The sequence below is a fragment of the Saccopteryx bilineata genome, chromosome 4 (assembly GCF_036850765.1).
Source record: "Saccopteryx bilineata isolate mSacBil1 chromosome 4, mSacBil1_pri_phased_curated, whole genome shotgun sequence".
In the NCBI taxonomy this organism is placed as follows: domain Eukaryota; kingdom Metazoa; phylum Chordata; class Mammalia; order Chiroptera; family Emballonuridae; genus Saccopteryx; species Saccopteryx bilineata.
The window spans coordinates 131955297-131975502 of NC_089493.1; the positions used below are offsets into that span (position 1 = coordinate 131955297).

Here is a 20206-nt window from a genome sequence, read left to right on the forward strand (position 1 = left end):
TAGTGGTTCCCTTTTTTTTCTCTCTCTCTCTCTTTCTTTTCTCCCTCTATATTAGTTTCTTCCTTTCTCCTTTACATCTCCTCTCATTCAAACCTCAATAACAAACAAATTATCTTATCTGGGACTCAAACTTATGTTTGTGGCATTTTGGGGGTTTTTTACTTCACCTTTTTAACTCACGAGCAGTGCTCCCATCCCTGGCTCTCCATTTTATCTAGTTCTTGTTCCACTAAATACAATAGTAATTTTTTAAATTTGTCGCCCCATTTTTCTGTTTTCCTCTTATTCCTCTCATCATAACTCTTAGTCAACCAACACCTAAAAGCAAATCATTTTATTCTTGACCCAAATTTTTTCCTTACTTGCTTTTTGTGGGTCCATACCCCTTCTTTTTTCTTTTTTTTTCTTTTTGTTCCCCTTTATTACTTTTCCCCAATTCAGGCCCTCCATTACAGGCATTGTTTGTTATAATTCACAGTTCACCACAAGATTTTCTCAAGAAAGAGGGGAGAGAAGAGGAGAAGAAAAAAGGAGGGGGGGGGGAATAATTTTCTTTTCTTTAAATTTTTATTTTATTTTTCTTTATTTCATTATTAACTTTTTTAAAAAAAACAACTCTTCGATTTTTTATTTTTTTAACTTTTCAGTCTTTATTAAATCTCATTAATACTATCAACAAAACCACCCTCAGATGCCATTAAGGAAGAGAAAATCGAATATCATGGATACAAAAGAAAGAGAGGTAACACAGCTAGATGACGAAAAATCTATGGAGAAAAAATTTAATATATTGGAAACCTTGGAGCTAAATGACAGAGAATTCAAGATAGAAATCCTAAAAATTCTCCGAGATATACAAGAAAACACAGAAAGGCAATTTAGGGAGCTCAGAAAACAACTCAATGAACACAAAGAATATATGTCCAAGGAAATTGAAACTATAAAAACGTATCAAACAGAGATGAAAAACTCAATTCACGAGCTCAAAAATGAAGTAACAAGCTTAGCTAATAGAACAGGTCAGAGAGAAGAGAGGATTAGTGAAATAGAAGACAAGCAACTTGAGGCACAACAGAGAGAAGAAGAAAGAGACTGAAAAATTAAAGAAAATGAGATAGCCCTACAAGAATTATCTGACTCCATCAAAAAGAATAACATAAGAATAATAGGTATATCAGAGGGAGAAGAGAGAGAAAATGGAATGGAGAACATACTCAAACAAAAAATAGATGAGAACTTCCCAAGCCTGTGGAAAGAACTAAAGCCTCAAGTTCAAGAAGCAAACAGAACTCCGAGTTTTCTGAACCCCAACAAACCTACTCCAAGGCATATCATAATGAAATGGACAGAAACCAACAGCAAAGAAAAAATTCTCAAGGCAGCCAGGGAAAAGAAGAATACAACATATAAAGGAAGGCCCATTAGATTATCATCAGATTTCTCAGCAGAAACTCTACAAGCTAGAAGAGAGTGGACCCCAATATTTAAAGTCCTGAAAGAGAGGAACTTTCAGCCATGAATACTATACCCATCAAAGCTACCCTTCAAATATGAAGGAGAAATAAAAACATTCACAGATACAGAAAAGATGAGGGAATTTATCATCAGAAAACCCCCACTCCAGGAATTACTAAAGGGGGTTCTCCAATCAGATACAAAGAACAAAAACAACAACAACAACAACAACAACAACAACAACAAAAAAACAGAGCCACAAGTAAAAGCTCCAAGAAGAACACAATAAAACCAAATTTAAACTGTGACAACAACAAAAAGAAAGGGGGAAAGAAGATGGAGATTAACAGTAGCAAAGGACGATGGAGTGCAAAAGTACTCACAAAATAGTTCGCTACAATGAACAGGGTAGGGACCCTTTTCATTACTCAAAGGTAACCACCATTGAAAAAACCACCACAGAAGCACATGAGATAAAAAAGATAGCAACAGAGGAAAGATGTATGGAATACAACCAAATAAAAACAAAAGATAGAAAAACGAAAGAGAAGGATCAAACAAGACACAAAACTAACAGAAAGCAATCTATAAAATGGCAATAGGGAACTCACAAGTGTCAATAATTACACTAAATGTAAACGGATTAAACTCACCAATAAAAAGGCACAGACTAGCAGAATGGATTAAAAAAGAAAATCCAACTGTATGCTGCCTACAGGAAGCTCATCTAAGTAACAAGGATAAAAACGAATTCAAAGTGAAAGGCTGGAAAACAATACTCCAAGCAAATAACATCCAAAAAAAAGCAGGTGTAGCAATACTCATATCTGATAATGCTGACTACAAGACGGGAAAAGTACTCAGAGACAAAAATGGCCATTTCATAATGGCTAAGGGGACACTGAATCAAGAAGACATAACAATTCTTAATATATATGCACCAAACCAAGGAGCACCAAAATATATAAGACAGCTATTTATTGATCTTAAAACAAACTGACAAAAATACAGTAATACTTGGAGACCTCAATACACCGCTGATGGCTCTAGATTGGTCATCCAAACACAAAATCAACAAAGACATAGTGGCCTTAAACAAAACACTAGAGCACCTGGATATGATAGACATCTACAGGACATTTCATCCCAAAGTGACTGAGTATACATTTTTCTCCAGTGTACATGGATCATTCTCAAGAACTGACCATATGTTGGGCCACAAAAACAACATCAGCAAATTCAGAAAAATCGAAGTTGTATCAAGCATATTTTCTGATCATAAAGCCTTGAAACTAGAATTCAACTGCAAAAAAGAGGAAAAAAATCCCACAAAAATGTGGAAACTAAAACAACATACTTTTAAAAAATGAATGGATCAAAGAAGAAATAAGTGCAGAGATCAAAAGATATATACAGACTAATGAAAATGACAATACGACATATCAGAATCTATGGGATGCAGCAAAAGCAGTGATAAGAGGGAAGTTCCTATCACTTCATGCATATATGAACAAACAAGAGAGAGCCCAAGTGAACCACTTAACTTCCCACCTTAAGGAACTAGAAAAAGAAGAACAAAGAAAACCCAAAACCAGCCGAAGAAAGGAGATAATAAAAATCAGAGCAGAAATAAATGAAATAGAGAACAGTAAAACTATAGAAAAAAGTAATAGAACAAGGAGCTGGTTCTTTGAAAAGATCAACAAAATTGACAAACCCGTGACAAGACTTACCAAGGAAAAAAGAGAAAGAACTCATATAAACAAAATCCAAAATGAAAGAGGAGAAATCACCACGGACACCGTAGATATACAAAGAATTATTGTAGAATACTATGAAAAACTTTATGCCACTAAATTCAACAACCTAGAAGAAATGGATAAATTCCTAGAACAATACAACCTTCCTAGACTGAGTCAAGAAGCAGCAGAAAGCCTAAACAGACATATTAGTAGAGAAGAAATAGAAATAACCATTAAAAACCGCCCCCAAAATAAAAGTACAGGCCCTGACGGCTATACCAGTGAATTTTATCAAACATTCAAAGAAGACTTGGTTCCTATTCTACTCAAAGTCTTCCAAAAAATTGAAGAAGAAGCAATACTTCCAAACACATTTTATGAGGCCAACATAACCCTCATACCAAAACCAAGCAAGGATGGCACAAAAAAAGAAAACTACAGAACAATATCCCTAATGAATACAGATGCTAAAATACTAAACAAAATACTAGCAAATCGAATACAACAACATATTAAAAAAATAATACATCATGATCAAGTGGGACTCATCCCAGAATCTCAAGGATGGTTCAACATACGTAAAACGGTTAACGTAATACACCATATCAACAAAATAAAGAACAAAAACCACATGATCTTATCAATAGACGCAGAAAAGGCTTTTGATAAAATACAACACAATTTTATGTTTGAGACTCTCAACAAAATGGGTATAGAAGGAAAATATCTCAACATGATAAAGGCCATATATAATAAACCATCAGCTAACATCATATTAAATGGCACTAAACTGAAGGCTTTCCCCCTTAAATCAGGAACAAGACAGGGGTGTCCACTCTCTCCACTCTTATTTAATGTGGTACTAGAGGTTCTAGCCAGAGCAATCAGACAAGACAAAAAAATAAAAGGCATCCATATCAGAAAAGAAGAAGTAAAGGTATCACATTTTGCAGATGATATGATCCTATACATTGAAAACCCCAAAGAATCCACAAAAAGACTACTAGAAACAATAAGCCAATACAGTAAGGTTGCAGGATACAAAATTAATATATAGAAGTCAATAGCCTTTCTATATGCCAACAATGAAACAATTGAGATAGAACTCAAAAGATTAATCCCCCTCACGATTGCAACAAAAAAAAATAAAATACTTAGGAATAAACATAACAAAGAATGTAAAGGACTTATATAATGAAAACTATAAACCATTGTTAAGGGAAATTGAAAAAGATATAATGAGATGGAAGAATATACCTTGTTCTTGGCTAGGAAGAATAAATATAATCAAGATGGCTATATTACCCAAAGCAATACACAAATTTAATGCAATTCCCATCAAATTTCCAACGACATTTTTTAAAGAAATAGAGCAAAAAATCATCAGATTTATATGGAACTATAAAAAACCCCGAATAGCCAAAGCAATCCTAAAGAAAAAGAATGAAGCTGGGGGCATACAATACCTGACTTCAAACTCTATTATAGGGCCACGACAATCAAAACAGCATGGCATTGGCAGAAAAATAGACACTGAGACCAATGGAACAGAATAGAAAGTCCAGAAATAAAACCACATATATATAGTCAAATAATTTTTGATAAAGGGGCCAACAACACACAATGGAGAAAAGAAAGCCTCTTCAATAAATGGTGCTGGGAAAACTGGAAAGCCACATGCAAAAGAATGAAACTGGACTACAGTCTCTCCCCCTGTACTAAAATTAACTCAAAATGGATCAAAGATCTAAACATAAGACCTGAAACAATTAAGTACATAGAAGAAGACATAGGTACTCAACTCATGGACCTGAGTTTTAAAGAGCATTTTATGAATTTGACTCCAAAGGCAAGAGAAGTGAAGGCAAAAATTAATGAATGGGACTACATCAGACTAAGAAGTTTTTGCTCAGCAAGAGAAACTGATAACAAAATAAACAGAAAGCCAACTAAATGGGGAATGATATTTTCAAACAACAGCTCAGATAAGGGTCTAATATCCAAAATATACAAAGAACTCATAAAACTCAACAACAAACAAACAAACAATCCAATAAAAAAATGGGAAGAGGACATAAACAGACACTTCTCCCAGGAAGAAATACAAATGGCCAACAGATATATGAAAAGATGCTCATCTTCTTTAGCTATTAGAGAAATGCAAATCAAAACTGCAATGAGATACCACCTCACACCTGTTCGATTAGCTATTATTAGCAAGACAGGTAATAGCAATTGTTGGAGAGGCTGTGGAGAAAAAGGAACCCTCATCCACTGTTGGTGGGAATGTAAAGTAGTACAACCATTATGGAAGAAAGTATGGTGGTTCCTCAAAAAACTGAAAATAGAACTACCTTATGACCCAGCAATCCCTCTACTGGGTATATACCCCAAAAACTCAGAAACATTGATATGTAAAGACACATGCAGCCTCATGTTCATTGCAGCATTGTTCACAGTGGCCAGGACATGGAAACAACCAAAAAGCTCGTCAATAGATGACTGGATAAAGAAGATGTGGCACATATACTCTATGGAATACTACTCAGCCATAAGAAATGATGACATCGGAACATTTACAGCAAAATGGTGGGATCTTGATAACATGATACGAAGTGAAATAAGTAAATCAGAAAAAACCAGGAACTGCATTATTCCATACGTAGGTAGGACATAAAAGTGAAACTAAGAGACATTGATAAGAGTGTGGCGGTTACGGGGGAGGGGGGAATGGGAGAGGGAAAGGGGAGGGGCACAAAGAAAATAAGATAGAAGTTGACAGAGGACAATCTGACTTTGGGTGATGGGTATGCAACATAATTGAACGACAAGATAATCTGGACTTGTTATCTTTGAATATATGTATCCTGATTTATTGATGTCACCCCATTAAAAAAATAAATTATAAAAAAAAAGACACTGAAATAATAAAGAAGAAATGACAAATACAATATCAGAAATGAAGACTACACAAGAAGCAATTAAAAGCAGGCAGGATAGGCCTGACCTGTGGTAGCGCAGTGGGATAAAGCGTCGACCTGGAACACTGAGGTTGCCGGTTCGAAACCTTGGGCTTGCCTGGTCAAGGCACATATGGGAGTTGATGCTTCCTGCTCCTCCCCGTTCTCTCTCTCTCTGTCTCTCTCTCTCACTCTTCTCTGTCTAAAAAAATCAATAAATAAAATATTTAAAAAAAAAAAAAGCAGGCAGGATAAAGCACAGGATTGAACCAGCAATTTAGAAAAAAAGATAAACAAAAACATGGAAGTAGAACAAAAAGCAAAGAGACTCAAAGAATCTGAGGAAACTCTAAGAGAGCTCTGTGAAAACCTAAAGAGAAACAACATCCATATCATAGGAGTTCCTAAAGAAGAAGAGAAAGAACAAGAGATATAGACCTTGTTCAATCAAATCATAGCTGAAAACGTCCCTAAATTGATGCAGAAAAAAGTCACACAAGTTCCAGAAGCACAGAGAATTCCATTAAAGAGAAACTCAAGGATCTACACCAAGAGACATCATAATTAAAATACCAAAGCTAAGAGATAAAGAAAAAATATTAAAAGCCCCTAGAGAAAAAAAGTCAATCACCTAAAAAGGAGCCCCCATGAGGATGACATCTGACTTCTCAACAGAAACACTTGAGGCCAGAAGGGAATGACAAGAAATCTTCAAAGTAAACCACAACAAGAGCCTACAACCAAGACTTCTTTATCGAACAAGGCTATTGTTTAAAATTGAAAGAGAAATAAAAAGCTTCCCAGACAAAAAAAAACCTCAAGGAATTCATGACAACCAAACCAATGCTGCAAGAAATGGTAAGGGGACTGTTATAAAGAGAAGAAAGGGGGAAAGGACTATAGTAAAAGATAAATACAGCTTTAAAAAATAAAATAGCAATAAACATATCAATAACCTTAAATGTAAATGGATTAAATGATCCAGTCAAAAGACATAGGATAGCTGTGTGGATAAGTAAACAGGACCCATACACATGCTGTCTACAACAGACACACCTCAAATCAAAAGATGCACGTAGACTGAAAGTAAAGGTTGGAAAAAAATTTTCATGCAAATGGAAATGAAAAAACAGCTGGGATAGCAATACTTATATCAGACAAAACGGACTTTAAAACAAAGGCTATAGTAAGAGATAAAGAAGGTCACTACATAATGATAAAAGGAGCAATTCAATAGGAAGATATAACCATTATAAATATCTATGCACCTAATATAGGAGACTCTAAATATATAAAGCAGACTTTGATGGATATAAAGGGCGAGTACAACAGGAATACTGTAATAGTAGGGGATTTCAATACCCCACTAACATCACTAGATAGATCCTCAAATAAGAAAATTAACAAAGAAACAGCAGACCTAAAGTACATACTAGATCAACTGGACTTAATAGATATCTTAAGAACCTTTCACCCTAAAGCAGCAGAATATACATTCTTTTCAATTGCTCATGATACATTCTCTAAGATAGACCACATGTTAGGGCACAAAAGGGGTCTCAACAAATTCAAAAAGATTGAAATCATATTAAGCATTTTCTCTGATCACAATGGCATGAAACTAGAATGCAATCACAACAGAAAAACTAAAAAATACTCAAACACTCAGAAACTAAATAGCATGGTATTAAATAACAAACGGATTAACAATGAGATCAAAGAAGATATAAAAAATTCCTAGAAACGAATGGCAATGAGCATAGAACAACTCAAAATTTATGGGACACAGCAAAAGCATTACTGAGAGGGAAGTTCATAGCATTACAGGCATACCTTAAGAAGCTTGAAAAAGCTCAAATAAACAACTTAGCCCTGCATCTAAAAGAACTAGAAAAAGAAAAGCAAGTAAAGCCCAGAGCTAGTAGAAGGAAGGAAATAATAAAGATCATAGTGAAAATAAATGACATAGAGGCTAAATAAAAAAACAATATAGAGGATCAATGAAACCAAGAGCTGGTTCTCTGAAAAGGTAAACAAGATCGATGAACCTTTAACCAGACTCACCAAGAAAAAAAGAGAGAGGCCTCAAATAAATAAATTTAGAAGTGAGAGTGGAGAAATAACAACTGACACAACAGAAATAAAAAATATTGTGGCCCTGGCCGGTTGGCTCAGCGGTAGAGCGTCGGCCTGGCGTGCGGGGGACCCGGGTTCGATTCCCAGCCAGGGCACATAGGAGAAGCGCCCACCCCACCCCCCCTCCTTCCTCTCTGTCTCTCTCTTCCTCTCCCGCAGCCAAGGCTCCATTGTAGCAAAGATGGCCCGGGCGCTGGGGATAGCTCCTTGGCCTCTGCCCCAGGCGCTAGAGTGGCTCTGGTTGCGACAGAGTGACGCCCTGGAGGGGCAGAACATCGCCCCCTAGTGGGCAGAGCATTGCCCCCTGGTGGGCGTGCCGGGTGGATCCCGGTCGGGCGCATGCGGGAGTCTGTCTGACTGTCTCTCCCCGTTTCCAGCTTCAGAATAATACCAAAAAAGAAAAAAAAAAAAAAAAAGAAAAGAAAAAAAGGAAAGAAATACAAAATATTGTAAGAAAATAATATAAAGTATTGCATGCCAAAAAACTAAACTACCTATAGGAAATGGACAAATTCCTTGAAACATATAATCTTCCAAAAATTATTCTGAAAGAATCAGAAAACTAAACAGTCCAATTACAACAAAAGAGATAAAAAAAGTTATTAAAAAACTCCCAAAAAAGAAAAGTCCTGGGCCTGATGGCTTTAGAAGTGAATTCTACCAAATATTCAAAGAACTAACTCCTACCCTTCTCAAGCTATTTCAAAAAATTCAAAAGGAAGAAAGACTTCCAAGCTCCTTTTATGAGGTGAGCATAATTCTGATTTCAAAACCAGGCAAAGACAACACAAAGAAAGAAAATTATAGACCAATAGCCTTGACCAATAAGATTCTAAAATCCTCAACAAAACATTAGCAAACGGAACCAGCAATATATGGAAAAAAATCATACACCATGATCAAGTGGGATTTATTCTGGGGAGGCAACGCTGGTACAATATTTGCAAATCAACCAATGTGATTCATCACATAAACAAAAGGAAGGAGAAAAACCACATAATATCAATAGATGCAGAAAAAGCATTTGATAAAATCCCATTCATGATCAAAACTCTCAGCAAAATGGAAATACAGGGAACATGCCTCAACATGACAAAGTCAATCTATGACAAACCCATATCCAACATCATACTCAATGGGCAAAAATTAAAAGCAACCCCCTTAAAATCAGGAACAAGGCCGGGGTGCCCCCTTTCACCACTCTTATTCAACATAGTCTGGAAGTCCCAGCCTCAGCAATTAGACAAAAAAAAGAAATAAAAGGCATCCAAATTGGAAAAGAAGAAGTATAACTATCATTATTTACAGATGATATGATATTGTATATAGAAAACCCTAAAGTCTCAGTCAAAAGACTACTAGACCTGATAAGTGAATTCAGAAAGATGGCAGGATACAAAATTAATACTCAGAAATCAGAGGAATTTTATACACCGATAATGAACTGTCAGAAAGAGAAATTAAGGAAGCAATCCCCTTCACCACTGCAATCAAAAAAATAAAGTACCTAGGAATATTTTTTTTTTTTTTTTTGTATTTCTCTGAAGCTGGAAACGGGGAGAGACAGTCAGACAGACTCCCGCATGTGCCGGCCTGGGATCCACCCAGCACGCCCACCAGGGGCGACATTCTGCCCCTCCGGTGCGTCGCTCCGCCGCGACCAGAGCCACTCTAGCGCCTGGGTCAGAGGCCAAGGAGCCATCCCCAGCGGCCAGGCCATCTTTGCTCCAATGGAGCCTTGGCTGCGGGAGGTGAAGAGAGAGACAGAGAGGAAGGAGGGGTTGGGGGCGGAGAAGCAAATGGGCGCCTCTCCTATGTGGCCTGGCCAGGAATCGAACCGGGGTCCCCCGCACTGCAGGCCGTCGCTCTACTGCTGAGCCAACCGGCCAGGGCCCCTAGGAATAATTTTAACCAGCGAGATTAAAGACTTGTATTCATAATATTATAAAACATTGATAAAAGAAATCAGGGAAGATACAAACAAGTAGAAGCATATATTGTGCTCATGCTTAGGAAGAATAAACATCATTAAAATGTCTATATTACCCAAAGCAATTTATAAATTCAATATGCAATGCTAATTAAAATACCAATGACTTACTTCAAAGATATAGAACACATATTCCAAAAATTTATATGGAACCAAAAAAGAACATGAATAATCTCAACAATCTTGAAAAGGAAGAATAAAGTGGGAGGTATCACACTTCCTGATATCAAGTTATACTACAAGGCCATTGTTCTCAATACAGCTTGGTACTGGCATAAGAACAGGCATATAGATCAATGGAACAGAACAGAGAACCCAGAAATAAACTCACACTTTTAAGGACAACTGATATTTGACAACGGAGGTAAGAGCATACAATGGAGTAAAGACAGCCTCTTCAACAAATGGTGTTGGGAAAATTGGACCGCTACCTGCAAGAAAATGAAACTAGGCCACCAACTTACACCATTCACAAAAATAAATTCAAAATGGATAAAAGATTAAATGTAAGCTGTAAAACCATAAGCATCTTAGAAGAAAACATAAGCAGTAAGCTCTCTGACATCTCTCGCAGCAATGTATTTGCCGATTTATCTTCACGGGGAGGGAAATAAAGGACAGGATAAACAAATGGGACTATATCAAACTAAAATGTTTTTGCACAGCTAAAGACAATAAAAACAAAATAAAATGACAAACTACACAGTGGGAAAACATATTTGACAATATGTCTGATAAGGGGTTAATAACCAGAATTTATAAATAACTTGTAAAACTCAAAACCAGGGAGACAAACAATCCAATCAAAAATGGGCTAAAGAACTGAATAGACACTTCTCCAAAGAGGACATACAGATGGCCAATAGGCATATGAAAAAATGTTCAACATTACTAATCATTAGAGAAATGCAAATTAAAACCACAATGAGATATCACCTCACACCAGTCAGAATGGTGCTCATCAACAAAACAACACAGAATAAGTGCTGGCAAGGATGTGGAGAAAAGGGAACCCTCCTGCACTGCTGGTGGGAATGCAGACTGGTGTAGCCACTGTGGAAAACAGTATGAGGATTCCTCAAAGAATTAAAAATCGAACTGCCTTTTGACCCAGCTATACCACTTTTAGGAATATACCCCAAGAACACCATAGCACTATTTCAAAAGAAGAAATACACCCCCATGTTTATGGCAGCATTGTTCACAATAGCGAAGATCTGGAAACAGCCCAAGTGTCCGTCAGTGGATCAGTGGATTAAAAAGCTTTGGTACATATATACTATGGAATACTACTTAGCCATAAGAAATGATGACATCGGATCATTTACAACAACATGGATGAACTTTGATAACATTATACTGAGCGAAATAAGTAAATCAGAAAAAACTAAGAACTATATGATTCTGTACATAGGTGGGACATAAAAATGAAACTCAGAGACATAGACGAGTGTGGAGGTTACGGGGTGGGGGAGGGGAGGGAGGAGGTTGGGGGAGGGCAGGGGCACAAAGAAAACCAGTTAGAAGGTGACAGAAGACAATTTGACTTTGGGTGATGGGAATGCAGCATAATCAAATGTCAAAAAAAATAAAATAAAAGAATATATAGACTTGCTGTCAATTTGTTAGCTAGAACTCAGTGCTCTTTATAACTGTCAGACAATAGGTTAATTTATCCTTTATTATGCAACTTCATACAGGAAAGGGATTTTCTCTGAGCCACTGTAATATTCCCACAATGTAAACTAGTATTTATTAAATTGATGCATGAGCATTATTGAATTGGTGACTCTGTAGAAAGATATATGTCTTACTTTCTGGTTCAAAAGGAAGGCATTTTTCCCATTCTGACAAAATATTGTGCCATTACTTAGATTTACTGACAAGTAAATAGCTAGTAAAAACTCAATGCCAATACCTAGATTAATTATGGACTATCTATCATTAAGTAATCCCAATTACAAACAATTTCATTTTTTGTTTGTCCTTATTTCTAGCAGATCAGTTGTAGACAATGAATTTTCATTTCCCATATATCTAGTGCTGTGATGGTGAACCTATGACATGCGTTGTCAACTCTGAACGTGTAGCCATTTTCGATGACATGCAGCCGCATGTGTCTGCATACCAGAGAAGTATGGGGCCACATGCCAAGAAGGACCTTTCATCCTTGGCTCCTGCACGGCCAGATGCAGTAGCCGAGGATAAAACATTTGCTGTAGTGTAAACACTCTGTGCTGGAGGTCTGTAGGCCAAAACAACAGAACTCTGGCATAGAGCATCTAGTTCTTGGACTTCTGGTTAGGCCGTTAGGAGATCTTTGACCTCATTTCCGGCCAGCTGAGTAGGGAGCAGCAGAATGCCATGGCGGACGCATCTCTGGGGGCCCTGTGATCGCCATTACCAGCAACCACATAACCACAGCAACCATCATCCAATCTACTGTTCTGGGGTGTCGTGGATTTCTAATTGACCATCATTACTGACATATTGTGAGGGGGAGGCTGAGAGAGGGGAAGGCCTGTGCTATGGGTGCCGTTTCCTGCCATTAGAAATAGCGGCAGCCACCTTAATTTACATAAGATGCAACTGGCAGAATTTCAAGACAGCATCTGGGCTCAGGTGTTTGTTGACTTGAGGTCAAGGCTTCAGAATCTGAAAAGGTATCACTTGGAGAATCCAGAGGAGTGCCACTACGAACAGAAAATCTGGAGTGCCTGGAACCGATTACCAGACACTTTTGGCACCCTGAAAAATATAGCAATGGTTTTACTCATAATTTTTCCCTCTGCGTACTTTTGTGAGACCTTATTCTCAGCATTAAATAATATTAAAACCAACAAAAGAAACAGATTGACAGAAGAAGTTAGTAGCACTTGCTTGGGCTTGAAGTGTACAAAATACCAACCTTCAATTGCAGATTTAGCCAATGAAATTCAGCAACAAAACAGCCATTGATAGGCAGGTTAGTTAAAGAATTCCCCTTCCCCCTCACTTAACTTAGTTCACAGCACCCCACACAAGTTAAATAATATCAAGACCAACAAAAGAAATTGAATGACAGATGAACAAAGAAGTCACTAAGCAGGTAAGTTACATAATTAGTTTTTGGTTTATTAAATACAGTTATATATTACAATTATACATTTTTATTATTTAAACTATAAATATCATGAAATTATGGGTTTTTTTCTCGAAGTGACACACCACCCGAGTTATGCTCGGTTTTTTGGCAAATTTTGACACACCAAGCTCAAAAGATTGCCCATCGCTGATCTAGTGTCTTATCAGTTCCCTCATCCTACCAATATGAGAACATTTACTAATTATATTTCTAATTAACAAAATGTCTTATTCTCTTCTGTTGGCCTTTGAATTATTATAATGATCAAATTCACAATAAAGTTCTTGAATTTGGACCTCCACTGTTTCTTATAACTGACTAATTTTTTTGTCCAACAGACATTTAAAGACATTGTGCCTATGATACTAAATGTAAAAATGTATATAACTTCTAAGTTTTTAATTTTCCTGTGATATATATACCTAAGTATTTCTTTCATCTCTTGGCTCAATTACACTGCTCACAAAAATTAGGGGATCAAGGAACATGCAGATACTCCAGTACTTTCAGCCTTTTGTTTAGTGCATTTTCACCAATGAAATAAAAGTTGGTGTTGCATCTCATTTGCATAATCAAACAACTTTCTTTAACCTAAAAGAGAAATTAAGAAAACAATCACCTTTACTATTGCAACAAAAAAATAAAGTACCTAGGAATAAATTTAACCAAGGAGATTAAAGACTTGTACTGAGAAAATTATAAAACATTGATAAAGGAAATCAAGGATCAAGGAAGATACAAACAAATGGAAGCATGTACCATGTTCATGAATAAGAAGAATAAACATCATTAAAATGTCTATATTACCCAAAGCAATATATAAATTCAATGTAGCCTGACCTGTGGTGGCGCCGTGGATAAAGCATTGACCTGGAATGCTGAGGTAGTTGGTTCGAAACCCCGGGCTTGCTTGGTCAAGACACATATGGGAATTGATGCTTCCTGCTCCTCCCTCTTTCTCTCTCTCTCTTTCTCTCTCTCTCTCTCTTGTCTTCAAAATGAATAAATAAAATCTTTAAAAAAATTCAATGTAATATCAATTAAAATACCAATGACATACTTCAAAGATATAGAACACATATTCCAAAAATTTATACGGAACTGAAAAAGAACACAAATAGCCTCAGCAATCTTGAAAAAGAAGAATAAAGTGGGAGGCATCACACTTCCTGCTATCAAGTTATACTACAAGGCCACTGTTCTCAAAACAGTTTGGTTCTGGCATAAGAACAGGCATATAGATCAATGGAACAGAACTGAGAACCCAGAAATAAACCCACAGCTCTATGGACAACTGATATTTAACAAAGGAGGTTAAGAGCATACAATGGTGTGCTCTTTAACAAATGGTGATGGGAAAATTGGACAGCTACCTGCAAAAAAGTGAAACTAGACCACCAACTTACACCATTCACAAAAATAAACTCAAAATGGATAAAAGACTTAAATGTAAGTCATGAAATCATAAGCATTTTAGAAGAAAACATAGGCAGTAAGCTCTCTGACATCTTTCACAGCAATATATTTGCTGATTTATCTCCACAGGCAAGTGAAATAAAAGACAGGATAAACAAATGGGATTATATCAAACTAAAAAGCTTTTGCACAGCTAAGGACAATGTGAACAGAATAAAAACATAAACCACACAATAGGAGAATATATTCGACAATAGGTCTGATAAGTGATTAATAACCAAAATTTATAAAGCACTTGTAAACTCACCACCAGGAAGATAAACAATCTAATCAAAACATGGGCAAAAGAAATAAATAGACAGTTCTCCAAAGAGGACATACAGATGGACAATAGACAGATGAAAAAATGTTCAACAGCACTAATCATTAGAGAAATGCAAATTAAAACCACAATGAGATATCAACCTCACATCAGTCAGAATGGCGCTCATTAACAAAATAATACAGAATAAGTGCTGGCAAGGATGTGGAGAAAAGGGAACCCTCCTGCAGACTGGTTTAGCCACCGTGGAAAATGGTATGGAGATTCCTCAAAAAATTAAAAATGGAACTGCCTTTTGACTTAGCCATCCCACTTTTAGGAATATATCCCAAGAACACCACATCACTGATTCAAAAGAAGAAATGCAACCCTGTTTATGGAAGCATTGTTCACAATAGCGAAGATCTGGAAACAGCCCAAGTGTCCATGAGAGGACGAGTGGATTAAAAAGCAGTGGTACATATATACAATGGAATACTATGGGGCCACGAAAAAGAAGGAAATCTTATCTTTTACGACAACATGGATGGATCTGGAAACTATTATGTTAAGTGAAATAAGCCAGGCAGAGAAGGAACAATATCATATGACATCACTCATTTGAGGAGTCCAATGAACAATGTGAACTGAGGAACGGAACTGAGACAGGGGAGGGATCAAAGGTACCAGAGGAAAATAGAACAGAGGAAAAGGGGATGATAGGATGGGATAAACCTGAAGGGAAGGGGGGAGGGCGATGTGTGGAGGGGGGTAAGTGAGATATTGAGGGGAATACGGGGGGAGGAGGGATGCCTTCAGGGTGACACTAAATCTATGTAAACACAATAAATAAATATCAATAAAAAAGAAGTTATGGAGAAAATAGTACAATTCTATTCATTTACTTATTTTTTAATGTGTATAAACTAATGAAAGTTTATTATCTAATTAAGAATCACAATTTAAAAACTGGCCTACATGTCTTTATGATCTTGTGCTAGGCCAGTGGTCAGCAAACTCAGTAGTCAACAGAGCCAAATATCAACAGTACAATGATTGAAATTTCTTTTGAGAGCTTAATTTTTTAAACTTAAACTATAAAGGTAGGTATATTCCTTACTGAGGTAGCGTCTGCATGTGGTATTTTGTGGAAGAGCCACACTCAAGGCGCCAAATAGCTGCATGTGGCTTGTGAGCCGTAGTTTGCCGACCAGGGGACTATGGAAAGACTTCCTGAAAAGGAAACAAAAAGCTCCAACCACAAAAGGGAAAAATTATAAATTGAAAATTACTAAAATTAAGAATGTCTGTTCTTTAAAGACCATGTTAAAAGAGTGAAAAAGTAAGCTAAAGATGGGGAAATTATATTTGTAATACACATATCCCCTAAAGACTCAAATTCAGAATATATAAAGAATTCCTACAAATCAGTAAGATAAACAACCCATTTTAATAAAGATTTCATTTCTTGATTTTAGAGAGAAGGAGGAGAAAGGGGAAGGTGGGAGGAGTGGGAAGTATCAACCTGTAGTAATTGCTTCTTGTATGTGCCTTGACCCTAACTGGGGACCTCAGCATTCCATGTTGATGCTCCATCCACTGTGCCACCACAGGTAAGGCTAGACAACTCATTTTTTAAAAAAGGCTAATAAGAAAACAACAACTTCACAAAAGAGACTATACAAATGATCAATACCCCCAGAAAAAGAAATACAACATTTATCAGATTGGTTAAAAATAGAAACAATTGATAATACAGTGTTGCTAAGGATGGCGAGGAACTGAAATTTTCTTATGTTGCTAGCAGAAATTTAACTGTGCTTTGGAAATAACTCTGGAAAATCCCCTGGTAACAACTGCTACAATAAACCTATCCTATGAACCAGAAATTCTATTCCTAGTAAATACATCCAAGAGGAATGAGTGGAGATAGATGTCCAACAAAAGACATGTACAAGAATGTTCACAGCAACCTTATTAGTAGCAGCCTCAAGGTAGAACCAACCCATGAGGCCACCAACAGTGGCATAGATACATATGATATACTCCTACAATGCTAACACTGAAATACTACTTAGCCTGAACTACTTGTACATGCAACACGGATGAACCTTATACACATAACGGTGAACAAAAGCAACCAGATCTGTGAGAATAAGTATTCCATGAATCCGCTTGTGTGATGCTGAAGTGCAGGTAAAACTACTCTTTGGTGACAGAAACCAGAATAGTGGTTATCTAAGATGAAAGAGAGAGGGTACTGTCTGCACAGAGCCCCCTTAAGTGCTGGAAATATTCACGTTTACATGTATATTTACATATATATAATTCATTGCCTTGTAAATTTAATATTTGTGTTTTTTTTTTTTTACCATATATATCAGTTTTAAAAACTTGAAAGGAAGAGCACTGGTTTAGGTCACCAGGTCCATCTACACATCCAAGTCTCGACCCCTAACCTGAATGTCTCTTTTAGGGACATCTACTCCCATTTCTGAGTAGCTCTGACCATTACAAGGTGTATCTTTATAATAAACCCTAATCCTATCCCCAAGGAGCTGCTGTCCTTAGGTTCTGATTCTACCCTTTTGGGGACAAATAGAACAAGTCTGTTCCCTTTTCTAAATATTATCCCCTCAGTTATAGCAAGACTTGTCTGACGGCTGCTGTGATTCTGTTGCAAACCAGCATGACTCGTAATTTTGCAGGTCTCGAGTGGGAACGGTGGAGGATTGGAGGATTAGAAAATAAACAGAAAGAAAAAAGACGGGATCAGGAGGCCTCATTGCCAAGTTGATGGCTTGCAAGAGTGAGTCTCCGTCCCCAAAATGCTTTATTTATAGAGCAGAGAGCAAACTATTTGCAAAACAAAGAGAGCTCAGCTACAAAGTCACATTTCTGAGGCAAACTAAGAATTCTCCCATGTGCAGAAACCCCCCCATCATGCATAACACCTTAACTTCACAAAACAAAGAATAAAAAGAAAACTGTTTCCAGTCTCTTTGAGGCATGAGGGATAGGATGAGTAGAAAACATCAGCATCATAGTAACATGGAGGTGTGGGGAAGGGCACGTAAATTGCCTTTACCAACTTAAATAATCAGAAGTTGTGGGGAAGAGCTTACTTAGCCTTTAGCAACTTAAGCAAGTGGGGGGGGGGGGCAGCAAGGACCCTGTCAGCTTACTGCCAGTCCCCCACACCTCTGTCCCCCCAAAATCAAAACTGTCTCTGCAGCCTGTTTCCCACATGATTCCTTTGGGCTCTAAAGATTCTAGAACTCTATATTTTATTAATCTACATCTTCATTTGCCTTTCTCTATACCTGTGTTGAGTCTTTCTCCGTCAGTTAAAGTACTCTAAAGTTATGCTTCAACCTGAGATCACCAACTTGTAGATTTTTCTTCAAAATATAAATTTTAAATGTCAATATTTACAGTATGCAGTTGGCCACACCTAGATCCTTATGTGAGCAGGGAGAGATATCCCTCAATGGTCAACACATTAGAATATCAGTGCACCTCATGAAAGACATATAACTCACCAGGATTTGGAGAATGCTCAGCATTAAATGTTCAGACCAGGAAAATGAGAAGTGTATTTCAGAAAGAAAGCAAATCAGTGGTTGTTGGGCAAATGAGTTTGTAAAAATCTGTATTTTTTATTTGCTTACTTTTAGTGTTAAAAAATGGCGTAGGGCAGCGCCAGGTATGTGATCTGTGAAATTGCTAATTACCTTCCTGCTTGGGAAGGGCCACTGCTATGCTAATTTTGCTGGAGGAGAGGTTTTCCTGCCAAAAAGGTTTTAAAAGGAGAGAAGGAGAGGGAGGAAGGAGAAGGAAGCCATGTTTACAGAGTGAGAGCAGAAGAAGACAGAGTGCTAAAGAAAAAGCCAAGATGCTAGGAAAAGACTGAGAAGTCAGTTTTGCAGAAAAAGAAGCCATGCTGACAGAGTGAGTACAGATGGGGAACCAGAGGTGAGGGGCTTTGGGACTGGTGAGGCCTTTGATTCTAGGAGAAACCGGAGAAGATTCTCTCAGTTATGAAACTGGACAATGTCAGTGGTTTTGTGAGCCCTGTGTGTGTTTGTTTGCTCGTTGGCTGGTACAAGTCTTGAATAAAGGCATGGCTCACCATTTTTTGGTTCCAGTTTCTTTACTATCTGACTGAATCCAATGTGAACATGCATGTGAATGGCCACGACGGACGTGACTACTGGCCATACAGTGGTGATTCTTTTGCCTTGCACAGTACAAGAAGGATGGGAACATGGAAAGCACAGGTGATGCCTAAAGTAATAAATTACAATGGACTTCATGAACAAACATAAAAGCATTTCCCTAACCTCAAAGAGCCAATGAAGAATTCATGGAATTGTGTATTTTAAGTGAAAGTTTAGGAGATAATATAAAACCAGAATGAGATTTTTCTCACACTCAGGATAATGTATGCTTTAGCAGTCCTTACGCCTTCTGTTTAAAAAGCCAAACACAGTTTGCCTTTAGTATCTTTTCATATTGATGACTGTCCTCTTACTGCTGAATCTCATATTCTTCCTGTTTTGTCCTTTATTGCACAGACTAGAATAATAATCAAGACAGACTCAAGATTATCTACATGGCCTTGGCAGGCTTGCTCAGTGGAAAGAGTGTCACCCTAGCGTGCAGATGTCCCAGGTTCGATCCCCAATCAGGGCACACAGGAGAAGCGACCATCTGCTTCTCTCCCCCTCCCACCACCCATTTCCCTCTTGCAACCAGTGGCTCGATTGGTTCCAGCATCAGCCCCAATGCTGAGGATGGCTTGGTTGATTCGGAGCATCAGCCCCAGATGGGTGTTGCCAGGTGGATCCAGGTTAGGGCACATAAAAGAGAGTCTGTCTCACTAAAAAAAGAATAAGAGTATCTACAGATAAGATTATTTGTAATATAAATTATACAAAAATATATTCATCTTATGACTCAGGGAAGTTCTTAGGCAGAATATAAAGTAAAAACGAGAAGAAAAATTTACTACTAATAATGCTTTATTATAATCTGAGAGAGAAATTCTTGCACAATTGTGCTCTCCAAGACAAAAAGTGT

The 20206-nt window shown here is 37.3% G+C and overlaps 1 protein-coding gene across 7 annotated transcripts in view; it reads right to left on the minus strand.

Annotated features, from left to right (window-relative positions):
* The window catches only part of HMG20A (high mobility group 20A), a 106263-nt gene that overhangs the window by 62761 nt on the left and 23296 nt on the right, over window positions 1-20206 (minus strand). For 3 of the 7 annotated variants that reach the window (XM_066278310.1, XM_066278309.1, XM_066278307.1), the window contains exon 1: window positions 14248-14268. The exons of 3 other annotated variants lie outside the window; for them this stretch is intronic. The gene's annotated coding sequence lies outside the window, so the exon portion shown is untranslated. Of the gene's footprint in view, window positions 1-6275; window positions 6360-14247; window positions 14269-20206 lie in introns of those variants that run through there. One more of the 7 variants, XM_066278312.1, reaches the window with a different exon arrangement.